We start from the raw sequence: 16,969 nt of genomic DNA, 5'->3' as shown, positions 1-16,969 counted from the left end.
CTCAACTACATTTTCAAAGATTTATGTTGATTTAGCCAACCTATCTGTCAACTTACCCAACTATGCAGGAATTATAATTTCACATTTGAAAGCTCTAGCTCCAAACCTGATCAATGTTTTTAGGGACACATTCCTCTCAAGATTATCATCCATCTCTGGAACACGTGTCTTCCTTCAAAGGAACAGGGGACTGGAAGGGGTTCATCCTGTTCAGTCTCCCGCTATTGCTAGCTAAATGCTTGGTAGACATTCTTTTCCCCTCTTGCTTACATGCTTCAAGCAGAGAACTTGTATGTGGCTGGAGCTTGGGTAGAGAGTTTGGGATGGAGAAAGGAAGAGTATGAAAGGAATAAAAAGGGATTTCTCCCATGTGGAAACTGCTCCATTGTGCAAAGTATGATTACATGCCAGTTGAAGAACACTTAGAAATGCAAGGTGTAACCAGAATGCAATAATGGCACATTGAAATTAACTGGGGCATGGACATACATGTAATATTGTTTTAATTATACTGCTTGCAATGTAAGGGTTTCTGCTGAATTATAATCAATGTAGAAATGAGGCAGAGCTAAATTCTAGGCATAAATTAGAAAAATGGCTCTATTTATTGCTGTTCTATAAAAGACCCCACCAGTTTGATCTCTCGGCTACAAGCCTATGTTATATTGGCCCTGTAGATTTAAACTAAAAACTTCCTTTTTTTGAAGGTAAATTAAAAATATTTGAAATACAGTAAATGCTCAAAATATTCACTCTGGATCTGAGGACAGTTGTTTGCCAAATTTCAGTTCTGAGTGAATCTCAGCAGTCGAGTTGTGACTTCTCCACTGATGTACAAAGTGCACTAAATGGTTGTATTCACCCTTTTTTCTAAATTCTAAGAGACCAGCAGCAGAGACTGAAATCAGACTCAGGATCTGCATTTGTTTTGTTTTATTAAATAAAAACATGTCTAAGATTCCATCACACAGAGACACAGACTACCATTTAGGATGAATGATTAATAAAAGCTTTACGTAAATCCATAAAGTGAAATTGGAGTCAAATCCAAATCCAAACACAAGCCCTGTTTGCAAATTAGAACCCAAATCCTAATCCTGCTGAGATTTACCCATCCCTCTTTCGAACTACAATGTTATTTCCCAGACAGATTCTTTATGAGAGTTTGTGTCTCAAATGGACTAATTTTCAATACAGCCTACACCAACAAAAAACAAACATTAAAAACCTACTATAAAGCCAGCACCAATGTTAATATAATTAAATGCAAATGCACATGTGGTACATACCCTTATAATTACCAAACTGAAAATTATGCTTATTCATTAGAGTACGCTTCTCTTTTTACTCCATGGAGAACTTATGATCATACAATAATGTAAAATGAAAAAGTTTATGCTTTAACTTTATACTAGTTATCCCCTGATTAGAATTTAATAATGTCATAGAGCTTATATCTTTCATGAACTCAGTATATGTTATAATATATATATTATTGGTGACTATCTTGGCTGTGTTCAGGGGCGGCCCGTCCATATAGGCGAACTAGGCGGTTGCCTAGGGCGCCAAGTTAAATGGGGCACCAAATGGTGTTACAATATCGTTGAGGGATTTGGAGGTGGGAGCCTGATTGCATGGTTTGCCTAGGGTGCCAGTGGCTGGCAGCTAGTCTAGGGATGCTCCTGCCTGTGTTGGCATGAATCTTTTCTGTATGCTGTAAGTAGCAGCCATGGCATCACCCCTGCAGCCCTCTAGGTAGGGTTCCATAAGGGGAGGCTAGCTCAGAGTTCTGTCTAGAGCTCTGGTGGCAGATTTCCTGGAGATATGATGAATCTGGGGCTACGTCTACACTGCGGCAGTTTTTCAGAAGAGGAAATGCAAATGGAGCGCTCATTTGCAAATTGCGTGCTCTCATGTGCATATTCTCTTCCGATCCTTTTTGCAGAACAGGTTTTTGCGTATAGATGGGGCCATTTGTCGTAAAAACCCTGTTTTGTGCAAGATCCTGTAAACCTCATTTCTGGAGGAATAAGGGATGATGGGAAGCTGAACTGGCTCAGGTTATATAGAGGGAATAGGTATTGAGAACTCTTCCTGATGGTACTGTCCCTGAAGCCAAGAGGCGATAACAGGTAGTATCCGACCATTTATTGAAATGAGAGGTAGAGATTCAAAAAGTTAAAGCTTTATATCCATTAAAACACAAACTATCAACATTTCCTTATTAAAATTCACAAATTGAATATCCTTAAAACAAACTCAAATTAAGGAGGATTGGTTAAATTTGCCTGTTTGTAAACCTTCTTTATTATCTGTTGAAATATTGTTTCAGCTGCTTGCATGTGTGTGACAAAAACATCTACTGACATTGACCAATAAAAATAGAATCGTTCCGAGCATATATACATTGTATTTCTTGCTTTTAAGATCTAAGTATCAAAACACTTGACACAAGAAGTTAATTATTATGCCAATTAAAATGGGGAAAATGAGGCAGAGTGAGCTGAAAAGACTTGACTAAGTTTCACACTATGGTACGTCTATATTACATGCCTTTGCTGACAGAGGCATGTAAAATAGGCTACCCGACATAGTCAATGAAGCAGGGATATAAATATCCCCGGCGTCATTAAAATAAAAATGGCCACCGCGCTGTGCCAGCTCAACTGATTGTCGGCAAAGTGCAAAAGTCAAGACGCGGATCCGAAAACAAGGGAAGCCTTCGTTTCATGAGGCATAAGGGAGCAGTCAACAAAGGCTTCCCTTCTCGACTGATCTGTGTCTTGACTCGCGCGCTGTGCCGACGATCAGCTGAGCTGGCACAGCGCAGCATCTATTTTTATTTTAATGAAGCCGGGGATATTTAAATCCCTGCTTTATTGACTATGTCGGGTAGCCTATTTTACATGCCTCTGTCAGCAGAGGCATGTAATCTAGATGTACCCTATGTTAGTGCAAGGGACAGAAATAAAACCACGGTTTCCCAATTCCCTGTGTAGTTTCCTACCAACTAAACACACTCTCTTTCCATAAAAGGGCATAGCATGAGTATAGACAAACCTCACATTCAGTTGGTTATTCCAAACTTAGCTCATCTGCCTTCCCCATATATATATGCCAGATTTTAAATTTGCTTATTCTGCCACACTGTGAATCCCTGGTGAAAAGCATAGTTAGAATGCTATGACATCACAAAGATACAAGGGTGGATATTTTAAGCAAAGAAACTGCCTGAAAATAAAGACCAAAATATTATATAGTGTAGACATACAATTTAAGAGTTAACTTGGAAGGACTCCTTAAATAATTAGTTAAATTGCCATATGAGCCTGAATGACTTGATCTCCTAGTAGCACATATAGTATGCGTTTTAAACAGACCATTTTTCAGTTGTATTTGTTTTTAATTTGGGAGAATGTAGAAATTATGACAGTGAGGGACCCGTAGCACTAGCCTGAACCAGGCTTTAGGTGAGCAGGTACTTGGCAATTTAATCCATGTAGCTTGCACATGAATGACAGCCTTGACTACTATTACCAGTGCAGTAATTCTTGTGAGTGTCTTTTCTGTGCAGATGTTGCAAATCATGGCAAGCTGTGTGATGGCTTTTTATTATGGCTTTACTGTTTTTAGTCCAAGGGAAAAAGGAAAAGTGCTTGCAACCTGTTCTAGTCTGTATAATTTTATTTCATCCTTAATAGAATGATCTTTACTCCACTGTAGATTATGAGTGCCTCTCTATTATGTCGATGGCATTCCTACAAATTAGCTTGCAGTATGACATCTCTAATGGATCAAGACATTGCACACAAAGTGGAAAGGATAAGAGGTTCAAAAAGGTCCCTGCTGTACCCTCCACATTTGTGCCTGTAATTTTTTTTCCAGAGGGCACTTATGCACAAAATACTATATAGTTAGATGACTAACTGTTCCATATGCCTAGGGAAATTTGCACTGTAAGCAGTACTAAGGATTTCATATGAATAAATTATGTGCAGGTATAAATTTAGAGACTATTTTTGAAAAAAATGTATTAATTTTAATATTTTGTGATCTGGATTTTTTAAAAAAAAGAGCCAGGATGATTGTTCTTAGTCTTGGCCTGAGGTTATGTAGAACTTTATCCTGATTGCAAGAGATAGAAGGCTAGTTCACTGACCCACTACACTACCTAATCTCATTTCTCCTCTTACATCATAAAATTCGGAGTTAACAAATTTCCCTAATGCTGCATTTTCTTACTGTTTTTTCTGGTTGCTCGCACTCCTCAGTTTACAAATAAAAATTTACTAGATTAGTGAGTTAGAAAATGTTTGTGTTTAACACAATTTTTAATGCAGATGTCCCAAATGATTTTGCTACTTAAACTGTATGTTAATGCAGGAAAACTCAGTCCCTATAGAAAATATGTATTTGAATGCTTATTTTGACTTTTAACGTGATCTGCACATTAAATCTTTGAATTAAAGACTAAATAAAAAAATTAATGTTTACTCAAGAATTTTTTTAAATTGAAAAATGATACTATTTATATTTAGCCCTAACAATTATGTATCAAGGAAAGGACTCATTTTGCTTGAATTTCCTTTACAAGAATGTTTCCAAAGCTATTCTGTTGACTTTAATGATTGTTAAATATTTAGAATTTTAATGTAGGAGACCAAATAGAATAATGCATGAAAGCAATAAATAAATAAGTAGACAAATAGAAATGCTAGACAGATAGATAGTGGAGCTTTTACTTAAAGATCGACCGATTGGCTTGGAAAAAACATTTTAGTTCCTTTGAAAGTAACGAAATGAGAGTGCATTTGCTTGGCTTGCATTATATAGCCATCAATGATGGCTCAAATACTGACTGTTTTCTAAACCTAAAAATATCTTGGTTTTATGCAGAGCTTTTTATCCATAGATCTCAAAGCACTATACAAAGGAGGTAACTTTACCCCCTCCCATACATCCTTCATAGATGAATCAACCAAGGCAAAGTCAGATAAAGTTGCTTGCCCAGAGTCACCCAGAAGTGATATATCCACACAGCAGATAAATAAATAAAAATTTTAAAAAGCTCATAGCTGCAGTCTACAGACTCAGGCTTCTGGGTGCTCTCACTATGATGCTAAAATGGTAACGTAGATGTTCCTGCTCTTAGTAGAGCTAGGTCTCTAGCAAATGGAGTGGATTGTGGAGCCTAAACTCCAGCCTGAGTGGGAATCTCCTTACTGCTATATTTACTACTATAGAGCCATCTCGAGTCTGTAGACACAGGCTCTGAGCCTCACGTCTGTGGCTCTTTTTTGTAGTACAGATATACCTTGGGAGACTCAGGAACATATCTGGTTTTCCTGTGACCAATATCCCATTCACTGGGGGACACTGCTAAATTTTATCTTCATTTATAATCACCTTCAAAAACTTTTAAGGCCAAAAGGGAACAGTAGGGGTGCCGGGAATGTGGCTTAACCCCATGGTTTTGTTGCTGGTTCCTTGCCTGGGGATCCTGGCTGCCATCTCCAGCTCTGATCTCATTCTTAGCCGCCTGATCCCATCTAAATTCCCTGTTCCCAGAGCCACAACCCTGCTCAAGGGGGTGGTAAAAGGCATGGACAATGGTAAGGAAGGGCACAGCTCAGCACCTCCACTCTCAAAACCTACTGGTTTTCTAAGTTTAAACTAAAAGAATTAGCACAGTTAATTAACCAACCCTAGGATTAGAAGATATCACAAGATAAAATGCACATTCCATATTTTCCAGATCTACTTCACTAGGTAGGAATGTTTGTATCTTTGCTAACTGTACTCCTGAAACTATAGCAAATTCAAAAGGTGTTTCTTATGTTTGAGTGTATCTGGGTTCCCAACTGAATAAAAATTCTAATAATTCTGTGCCTGATTTTGTGACTGGAACCAACCAAACCTCAGGGTGTAAGTGGGGAGTTCTTAAGTAATTAGTTGCATATACAATCAGTAGATCAGACTAGTTACACAGACCATAGTGTGTCAGAGGGATAGCTGTGTTAGTCTGTAAATTAAAAAAAACACACCCTTAAAGGAGTGGTCCTGTTGCACCTTAGGGCATGTCTACACTAGGAAATTATTTCAAAATAAGTTATAGGAGTTATTTCTTGAAAATAACTAACTCCTTATTTTGAAATAATGGGCTTGGTAGTGTACATCTAGGGTGCATCTCCACAGCACCCTTATTTCAAAATAAGCAGTGTTGTGCACAACCTGTACAAGAACAAGGGGGAGATATATTTGCCAGGGCAGGGGGCAGAGGCTGAGTGGTTGGCCAGGTCCTTTGAGCATCCATGCACTGCTGCTGTTGGGCAGGCCCATCAGGGCCCGCACGCATCTTGGAGGCCTTGAAGGTGACTTTCAGAAAGGGACACCTGTGAGATTGACCCCACGGCCTTCCCACAAGGGGACTCAGCAGTGCACCTCTGTGCCTTTCCTCTCACAACCCTCTTTTTGCACCCTCCCTTACTCCCTCAACTCTTCCCTGCAAATACAATAAACCAGACTTTTAGTTTTGGAACAAGGAACTCTGTTTTATTTGGGGTAAATATGGAGGGGAAGAACCTGGGAGGGTGAAGAAAGAAGGTGGGGCTCAGGGATGGAGTTGGGACTGGTTTCCTGAGTGGGAGCTGCATTCCCTGGCCTTGGTATCAGCCTGTCTCAGCTCCTTCACCTTCATTAATACCTGCTCCTGGGTGTGACTGTGGCCCTTCTAGTCCAGGCTGTTGGCCATGTGGCCATATATGACTGTGTTCCTGCACCTGATGCGGAGATCTTGGAGGTTTGCCTCCTCTCCCAGATCTCATTGAGATCCAGGATCTCCACATCAGACCAGGATGGTGTCCTGCTCTTTTGCTCCCAGGCAGGGGCCTCAGAGCTGGTTGCTGGCTCCCTTGGAGCCATGGAGGGTTCAGTGGGAGCACAGGGATTGCTCATGGTGATGGGGAAGGCAAGGAAGGCTGCTAGTGTGTGGCACAGGACTAGCAGGGCTTTCCTTGTGCCACAAGACTTTTCCCTTGAGACTGCAACTTTAAAGACTGCAGGGAAGGGGAGCTATAGTGTTCTGATGAGTGTGGGAATCACACACATCCTATTTCAAACTAAGTGTTCTTCCTTGTGAAATAAGGGTTACAGAGTTCAGAATAAGAAACCTGTTATTTCAAAATTATTTTGAAATAACAGGCTTTCTGTGTAGATGCTCACTTAGTTATTTTGAAATAACACTGCTGTGTAGACATGCCCATAGTGTGATCGCTCTGCTTGCTGTTTTGAAATAAGGGAAGTTGTTTAGAAATAACTCCCTAGTGTAGACCAGGGATTATCATTTGTTAATCTTTATATACCTTAGTATCATGAGCTTTTGTGAGCACAACCCACTTTGTCAGATGAGTGGAGTCAAATCTGAAGTGAATAACTGTCCCACGTGGTGAGTTTGCAATGGCAACATACTTCTGGAGGGGCATAGTGGGTTGTATGTGCAGGTGTCCTGTCACTGGAGGGCAGGGGTGAGCCACTAGCACAGCTTGAGGAAGGTGTCCTCCTGCATGCGGAAGTTCTGGAGCCACTGCTGGTCATCCCATTACTCCATGACGATCCAGTCCCACAAATTGGAACTGGTGTGGCAGTTCCAGAAGTGGCACTGCAAGGAAGGGGCTGTGGTGCATGAAAGTATGTGAAATGGGGTGAGGTGGTGCCCCAGAGTGAGCTGCTGCTCCTGGTCCTGCAGAGCCATGAGGGCAGCCTGCATTAACTGTGCCAGGAGGTGCAGCATGAGGTCTAAGAACTGGTGAGTGCTTTGTAACACGTCTGGCTCCATGGCAGAAGTACTGTGGGGTCCACAAGGGCAACCAGAGTGCACACTGAGAAGAGTTTGCTGTCCCTCGAGGGGGTAGGCAAAGATGTGGCTCAAATTGTGTGGCTCAAATTGTATAGCTTATATCGAATCCATTTAAAAATACCTTATTTTGTAATTTGGAACTGTCTAGACTGTGCCAAATTGTGAAATAACTTGCTATTCCAATATGTTCCTTAATTATTGTGGAATCGGGTTTACAAAGATATTGGAATAGTGAGCCCATTATATTTCAAAATAATGGGTGCGCTAAAAGATGCAGAATAGCTGTTTCGGGATACTGGAGGTATCTCAATACAGTGCTGCTATGTAGACACAGTTAGAGACTAACCAAAATGTACATACATATGAAAGGAGTCAAATCTGAAGAAGTGGGTTTTGCCCATGAAAGCACATGATACTAATATATATATAATTTAGTCTCTTAGGGTACGTCTAAACTACATGGCTCCGTCGCAGCTTCATTTAAATTTACATGGCTGCCGCGCTGAGCCAACAAACAGCTGATTAGCTGTTTGTCGGGTCAGCGTGCTACTCAGGATGCTCCCCTGCCGACATGAAAGCCCTTTATCAACATTCCCCGGTAAACCTCATCTTACGAGGCATAACAGGGAGGTCGATAAAGGGCTTTCAGGTCGGTGTGGGAGCGTCCAGACTAGCGCGCTGAGCCGACAAACAGCTGATCAGTCATTTAAATTTAAATGAAGCTGCGATTATTTAAATCGTGGCTTCATTTCCCTTTGCTGAACAAACAAATCTACATGGCTCCGTCGATGGAGCCATGTAGTTTAGACATACCCTAAGAGACTAAATTATATATATTAGTATCATGTGCTTTCATGGGCAAAACCCACTTCTTCAGATTTGACTCTGCTCATCTGAGGAAGTGGGTTGTGCCCACGAAAGCTCATGATACCTACATATATAGGTATCAGCTTATCAGCTGTTTGTCAGCTCAGCGTGGCAGCCATTTAAATTTAAATGAAGCCGCGATTATTTAAATCGTGGCTTCATTTCCCTTTGCCGATCAGCCTAATCTACATAGCTCCATTGATGGAGCCATGTAGTTTAGACACACACCCAGGTGCTACAGGTCAGATCACAGAATTTCATCCAATGGTTCCTGTATGAAGCCCACTTTGGTTGAGCTATAGCATCTCTTTCAGAAGGATATCTAGTCTTGATTTGTAGATTTAAATGACAGCGATCCCTTGGTAAATTCTTCCAGAGTATGTCTAGGTAGTGTCTAGACTACACCTCTTTGTCGACAGAGAGATGTAGATTAGGCATGTCGAAATTGCTAATGAGGCAGGGATTTAAGTATCCCATGCTTCATTAGCATAAACATAGCCACCGTTTTTTTTAAACAGAGCTTTTTCGTAAAAAACAGCTGTCTAGATGCTGATTTTTTGAAAAATAAACCCTTTTTCCAAAGATCCTGTAAACCTCATTTTTTGAGGAATCCAGGATCTTTTGAAAAAGGGTTTATTTTTCTAAAGATCTGCATCTAGACTGCTGTTTTTTCAAAAAAGCTCGGTTTTGAAAAAAAGCGGGGCCATATTTATGCTAATGAAACGCAGGATATTTAAATCCCTGCCTCATTAGCAATTTCGATGTACCTAATCTACATCTCTCTGTCGACAGAGAGGTGTAGTCTAGACGTATTCCCAGTGATTAACTGCAACTAACATGAGGAGCCTAGCTGTAGAAACTCATTTTTTTCCCAAAGTTTATCCACAAGGTATATAAAAGCGGTATACATTTTGTCTGTACACATTTGTCCATTCAAGCATATGTTGCTTGGTTTTTTTTGAATTACAAGTCCCAGGAGCAGATTTGTCTGTCTTTCTATGTGTTTGATCTAACTCTAGAATAATGGGGTGCTGTTCTTGATCTGGATCTGTGGTATTATTGCAAATAATAAAAATAACGTAATACTGGATAATCCTTGACCTAGAAACAGACAAGCTGGGAATCCTCGTGAGGGTTATGATGATATTATTTTAAGTTACAGTAATCATCTACATATTTATTTGCATTTTTCATCATAGTTTAAATTAAAATTTTAGTGAGTTATCAACAGGTAAGCACCATTGCTCCTTTAACTGTTCTTTTTTATGCTCTTTAAAAGGCTGTTGAGACATGACCACCATTTGCCATATGCTAAGGTTTTTGGAAGTAGTGATAATTAGATACTCAGCTGCCATCAAGGGTTCTGGAACAATTGGTATAGTGGGGAGTGCTGACAGCCACTGAACCAAATTGTAAACCCTATGTATGATGGAAATGATTTCAAACTAGGCAGCAGTCACAGAATTCTTCGTTCTAGCATCTATGGCTCCGGCATGCTCATGATTGCCTTTCAGTTTAGTACAGGAGTTGCAGACATCTGGAGGGAACTTTATTGTTTCATTACTCCAGGAATTGCTGCCAGAGCATTGCCTTGGATGTACTAATCTGAAAAATGATGCTCCCTACTGAGCATGATGATGTGCTGAATCTCTAAACCATGCATTTGTGATGGAATAAGTAGTAAATCAAAATACCCAGTCTACTCAGGGACTACCCAGTTCCGCTGGGTTTAGAGGGAGGAGCTATTAGATTTTGTATGATTAACATTTAAATGATCAGAACTGTCATAACTTAATAAAAACATGATTTTCCTTTCCATTCAATTTACTTTCTTTCATTGTGGAGATTTTTTTTCCTATCGCATTCTTACAAGGAGATGATCTTCATTATTCTGAGTATTGATTTGCCTAAAAGAAAATGTTCTATATGGGAATAATATTGACTTGACAGAGACATGGTGCTGAATGATATAATAGGTCTTTTCCTTTTCTACCATGTGTGATTCTATGAAATCATGGCCTAGGGATAGCAACTCTGACCCACCTCTTGCTTTTTTTCTTTTTCTTTTAGTTAACCTCTATCAACTTTTTAATATAGAGTCCCATGTTTGTTATATGAATTAGTAATTAATGTTATCCTATTCCTCATGTTAAAATGTTCATTGAAAGTGACATAGAAGGAAGGGCATTTAGATCTACAGAGAATTAATTAGCATGTAATTTTCAGTATATCATCTAGTGTTAATTAGCAGTTAAACCATCTTCTTGTGCATGACCTGATGATTTAAATACAGTGTTCTGTTACAGCAGCCTTGGGGGAAGTAACTTGAAAGAGTATTTTCTTCTTGAAAATGGAACTTTGTACACCGCTGCACAGTGCTGAAGTATCAGATCTTTCTCTCATCCCTTCTAGAATATGAAATTCTACATAATAAACCATGACACAGACAAACAGTAGTAGAAGTGCTAATCAAATAAAATAATGTTGTTATGGGTTTCTCTGACATTTACATCTATATTTAGGAATTGGATAGCACCACTGAATCTTCCTAAAAACATGAGGGGCCAGACGCTCAGCTGGCATAAATCAATATTGCTGTAGTGACTTTAGTGAAGTGATGCCAATTGATACCAAATCTGGCTCAAAGAATTCGAGAAGTACCAGAAGGCAAAGTAGCTCAGTATGCCTGCCCTTCTTTTGGATACCACTTCATTCTCAGGATGACCAGTGAGCATACTTTTTGGGTTTTGTTCCAGTTGTTTTGAGTGTCACCTTGTTACACTTCCTTTTGACTACCTATGTTATGAAATGATTTTGCCCAAGTTTTCTAGTTCAGTAATTCTCAGCCAGGGGTACACAGGTCCCAGGGATTATGAAAAGGTCTTCCAGGGATACAGCAACTCATCTAGATATTTGCCTAGTTTTACAATAAGCTGCATACAAAGCATTAGTAAAGTCAGTCAAAACTAAAATTTCATACAATGACTTGTTTTTACTCCTCTAGATGCTAGACCCAGAAATATACAGTATTTATATTCCAATTGATTTATTTTATAATGATATGGCAAAAATGAGGAAGTAAGCAATTTTTCAGTAATAGTGTGCTCTGACACTTGACGTACGCAAAACAAATCTGGCTCCTGAAAGGAGTTTAGTAAATTGGGAGTGTTTAGAGCCACTATTCTAATTACTCCTACTAGATTCATTTGTAGGTTATATTCCCAAATTTTGGTATCTTTTTTTCAATGTAAACTATCTAATGCAATATTCCTTTATTGAACACTTTTTCATCCTTCTGAATATATCTGTTAGATTTCTTTGAAGTCTTCTTTTCTAGTGAGCCCAACTTCCTTGACCTCTACCCATAAGATTATTCAGACTAGGTTTCCCTTTTTTTATGTATAGTATTATCAAAGTCTTATGGACTTTTTTTTTTAACACTGAAGTTGAAAGATACTTAGCACTATGGAATCAGGTTGTTTGAGATACTGAGAAACAATATAGAGTAAGCAGCAAGTTTGTGTGGTTTTTTGCCTTCACTTCTTTGGAATGGCAGAATGTAATGAAATGATGATGTCTGACCGAAGAGGAAAAGTAGTACATGTACATGAATAGTGGATTTTTTTCTAAAAGGCTTATAAATTGTTGGATGGCCACCCATTTCTAAGGCTGATAATGGTGCTGATGAAGGCATTTGTATAATAGACAAAGAAGTCCAAGAACATCTCAGTTAGTCTCAAGTAGAAATCTTACTGTGTTATAAGTGTGAATAGCATCTATGCTGCATCATAATGACTCAACCTTGCAGATCAGTTGTAGAAGACTATGCAAGATTGTAACTTCTGCCTGTCATGCAACTCTTTTGCTCAGTAACTTGCAAGCTCTTCCATTTGGGAATGGTCCTAATGAAGAAGCCTAGCTTTTAATTTGAAGGACTATTCAGTATACAGGCAGTCCCCGGGTTACGTACAAGATAGGGACTGTAGGTTTGTTCTTAAGTTGAATTTGTATGTAAGTCGGAACTGGTACATATTGTAGGGGAAACTCTAGCCAAACATTTCTCCAGAGCTCAGTTTTATTCTCCCACACCTCACTTCCCTCAGTCCTTTATTCTCAAGCTGAGGTGTCTTCTGAGAAAAGCCGCTCCGCATCTCCCTGGTCTGCTGGGTGTGGTGCTAGCTTCGCGTCTCCCTAGTCTGCTGTGGGGAAGCAGCTAGTGCGGGGTTGCCTCACCCCGTTTGTAAGTAGGGATCCGATGTAAGTCGGATCCATGTAACCCGGGGACTGCCTGTATTAGACTTTTAAGGAAAAAGGGATGTGGTGAGATCAATTAACACTAGGAAGATCTGTTGGGTCGAATTGTCTTTTTCTATTCCTAAAATTCCTTTTGTTTTAATGAAGCCTGAGCAAATAATTTGCAGGGAATATTTTTACTGAAAAAATTTAGTTTTTCCCTTGCAAATTCCTTCCGTATCATCTATGAGCAGATTGTAACTCGTTCCTAATTATTTATTATTCAAACTCAATAAATATTTTAATCAATTTGATTATAAGCAATTTAGTATGAGTATTCAATATCTGATATTTGGTTAGTTGTTAGACGGTTTCAGTGGAAAGCAATTAAGAATTCTTTGTTTAGACCTGGATTAAGATTAGTTATACATAAGGTTTTGGATTTTGAAGTATTGAAGAAGAAGCAAGATTAATATTAAAAGGTGCCAAAATTCTGTGAGCTAAGCTCACAATAGCAACATTTCCATCAATATGCACTACGTTGAGATGATCTTGAATGCAGGTCTCTTCTAGATTTTTAGACCTAATTTAGAATCAAAAGTGTAGGGAAGATGCAAATTTAGGAATTCAAATTCAAACCCCAATAGAGCTCAAACTTGGATTTGACATTCAAGTTAACAGACCCACATCTCCTAGAAATCAACGTTTTCAAAAGAGTGAATGTTCGAAGCGCCACCTCCTTTGAAACAGGAAGAGCTAACAAAGGGTACGTCTAGACTACATGCCTCTGGCGACAAAGGCATGTAGATTAGACTACCCAGCATAGGAAAATGAAGCGGCGATTTAAATAATCGCCGCTTCATTTAAATTTAAATGGCTGCCGCGCTGAGCCGATCAGCTGTTTGTCAGCTCAGTGCCGTAGTCTGGATGCTCTGTGGTTGACATCAAAGGCATCTGTCGACCTCCCAGGTATGCCTCATCCCAGGAGGGAGGTCGACAAATGCCTTTGATGTCAACCGCGGAGCGTCCAGACTACCGCGCTGAGCCGACAAACAGCTGATTGGCTCAGCGTGGCAGCCATTTAAATTTAAATGAAGTGGCGATTATTTAAATCACCGTTTCATTTTCCTATGCCGGGTAATCTAATCTACATGCCTCTGTCGCCAGAGGCATGTAGTCTAGACGTACCCAAAGGCTACATCTAGACTACATCCCTTTTTCGGAAAAGGGATGTAAATTAGACGTATCACAATTGCTAATGAAGCAGGGATTTAAATCTCCCATGCTTCATTAGCATAAAAATGGCTGCCGCTTTTTTCTGGCATGGAGATTTGGCGGAGAAAAGTGCCAGTCTAAATGCTGATCTTTCAAAAAATAAAGCCTTTTCCAAAAGATCACTTATCCCTCATTTCAAGAGGGATAAGGGATCTTTTGGAAAAGGCTTTATTTTTTTGAAAGATCAGCATCTAGACTGGTGCTTTTCTCCGCCAAAGCTCCATGCCGAAAAAAGCGGCAGCCATTTTTATGCTAATGAAGCACGGGAGAGTTAAATCCCCGCTTCATTAGCAATTGCGATATGTCTAATTTACATCCCTTTCCGAAAAAGGGATGTGGTCTAGATGTAGCCAAGGTGTGCTTGTTGTCCAAAGCTCATCTTGGTAATGTGTCATAAGAAAAAATGTAGAGACATGGGTGTCTAAGATGAGGTTTATGAAACAACAAAGTCTTCTCTTACAGGACTTCATGCTCTCATGAAATGGCTTTTAAAAAGGAAAAATTGACTGAATAGCTTTATCTTTATTTGTAGCTTTAGAATTTTAATATGAGTAAACCCCCAGAGAATTTCTGAGATTAAGGCCTGAATTTTAAGTCCTCTCATATGACTCTAATAGCAGGTCTCAGTTCTACCCACATTACATACTTAAATTTATACATTTGCAACATAAAGGAAATTGAATAAAATGTAAGACTGATGCTGATGTGAAAATAGACAATGTTTGAAAAATCAATTGCATCAGCTCTCATGGCTTTTTATAAAAACTTGGGTCACATGTTTTAAATTGCATTTTGTATGTCTGAGTCTGTCCTGTTATGGGTGGAAAGACATAAGGAGGTTCAGACAAGCTGTTCCAACTCTTAAAAACAGTGAGAATCCTGCCATGCTCGTTATTATCCATTTATTAATGATAGGTGACACTGAGCCCAACTATACATTACATATAATAATTTTGTCATGGTAAAAACATTTAAAATATGTTCACATACTTCATTCTGTTTCTGTTTTGTTCCTACCATGGGTGGCAGGTAATGAAGGCAAGGGAAGGCATTGCCTAACCAAGCAGACTTATATTCTGCCCCAACTCAGGCCCCCTCCTACCTGCATGTAGCAGGCTGCTCTTGGCCTAGCATTGGAGCTGGCAGCTAGAGAAGGAGGGGCAGTCAGGGGGAAGGTCTGGCAGCATGGCTCACACTTCCTGGCACCTCTAGGGCTGTGAAGGGTGGATCTGCCTGTCTGCCAAGTGCTTCAAGGCTAGGAAAGCTGGTGCTGTGAGGCTGCCTGGTGGTCCAGGGGTGGGAAGGCTGTGGCTGAATTGCTGCCCATGCACCCAGGCTCTGGAGTTGGGAAGGATGGGGCTGTGCAGCTGCCTGGTGCTCTGGGGTGGTGAAGGCTGAGGTCACAAGGCCACCTGAGGGGGATGCAATGCCTGATAACCTGGTACTTTGGTGTGGGGGACACACTAGTCTTGGGCAGGTGCCAGCCTGCACCCTGCAATCGGGAGGTTGGGGGTGCAGGACAGGAGCCAGCAGTTACAATGGGGTGTGTGCGTGTGTGTGTTGGGGGACTCCGGTGGGTACGGAAGTGGCAGGGCCTTGGCAAGAGGGAGTGGGGCTGGGAACTAGCTTCCCTATGCTACCTACCAGGCATGGTTCTTACTGTGGCTTGGAGGTTTAAAATAGCCTGAAGTCTATCCTCTCAAAAGCCTCAGTCTTAGGCTTACTGAGATGTCTTTTCATTGTCCTTTTGAGACTCCTTCCCCTTGAAGGAACCAGTATAAAATGCTTTATAATTACTTGCATTCCTCACCCCTACTCACATTTAGCCTGGTGCTGAGAGACCATATTATGGAATGTGTGATTGCGGAATCTTGACTCAGTCACTGGCAGAGAGAATTAAACTCAGGGTTTCTAGGTCAATACAACATGTAAGGATGCAGTGATAGCAGCTTTTATTCAGGTCTGCTTTGCCCTCTCTGTTTATCTTTTTTCATGGCTTCTCTCTCACTTCCATAGGCATCCTGATACCTGTGTTTTCAGTCAAATCTATTACTGCTAGTATAAATGAGGAGCATAAATATAGGGCTCCTTGAAGAACCTGGAGGCTTATAAATCATCATCCACTAAATGATGAACAGGGAGAAGAGAGTCAGGCTGGTCCAATATTCTTTATTCATCATCCTGGCATGGAGTGTGAAGGGAAGAAAGGAGAATGCTGCAAAGAAGACCCTTGTTTGATGTGTGCCTAATGATTCAGAAATGTACTGCTCACTAATGCTGAAGTCATAATTTATATTCCTTTGGTGCTCAGTGTGACGACAGGTGGCATGAAGTAGTCTTTTGTTCTAAATGGGAATGTCGTATATTATTTGATCAGAATTCCACTGTAATCTGGCAGTCATTAAAGTCTACATATTGTAAAGCATTTCTTATTACAGTTTTTAACCTAACTTCTAGAGTTGGAATCAAACCACAAAGAAACAGTTTATACATCACATACAGACTTCTCAGAGGGTCAGTGAATTACAACAATTTAACAGTTACTGACTGAGGTACAGCTGTGAAATAAGATGATGCAATGGGGAGATTTGGACTCAAGAAACATTTACTTTTCTTCTTTCAATGTTCTGCACACATAATTAGTATTTATGTTCTAAGTAGTACTTTGGGGATGAGGTGGGCAGGACTCAGTGGAGATGTATTTTATCCTTTTTATTTGTACTGTACTATAAGTGTGCA

General features: G+C 40.0%; 1 long non-coding RNA gene across 3 annotated transcripts in view; it reads left to right on the top strand.

Moving 5' to 3' along the window:
* Positions 1 to 16,634, top strand: part of LOC142830672 (uncharacterized) — a 31,852-nt gene extending 15,218 nt beyond the window's left edge. For all 3 annotated transcript variants that reach the window (XR_012906119.1, XR_012906118.1, XR_012906120.1), the window contains exon 3: positions 16,247 to 16,634. This is a non-coding gene — a long non-coding RNA (uncharacterized LOC142830672). The remainder of the gene's footprint in view (positions 1 to 16,246) is intronic.
* The last annotated feature ends 335 nt before the right edge of the window (positions 16,635 to 16,969 follow it).

This window comes from Pelodiscus sinensis, chromosome 9 (genome assembly GCF_049634645.1).
Source record: "Pelodiscus sinensis isolate JC-2024 chromosome 9, ASM4963464v1, whole genome shotgun sequence".
Taxonomy (NCBI): Eukaryota; Metazoa; Chordata; order Testudines; family Trionychidae; genus Pelodiscus; species Pelodiscus sinensis.
Note: the sequence above shows the minus strand (reverse complement) of the source record. Positions and strands in the feature narration are given on the sequence as shown.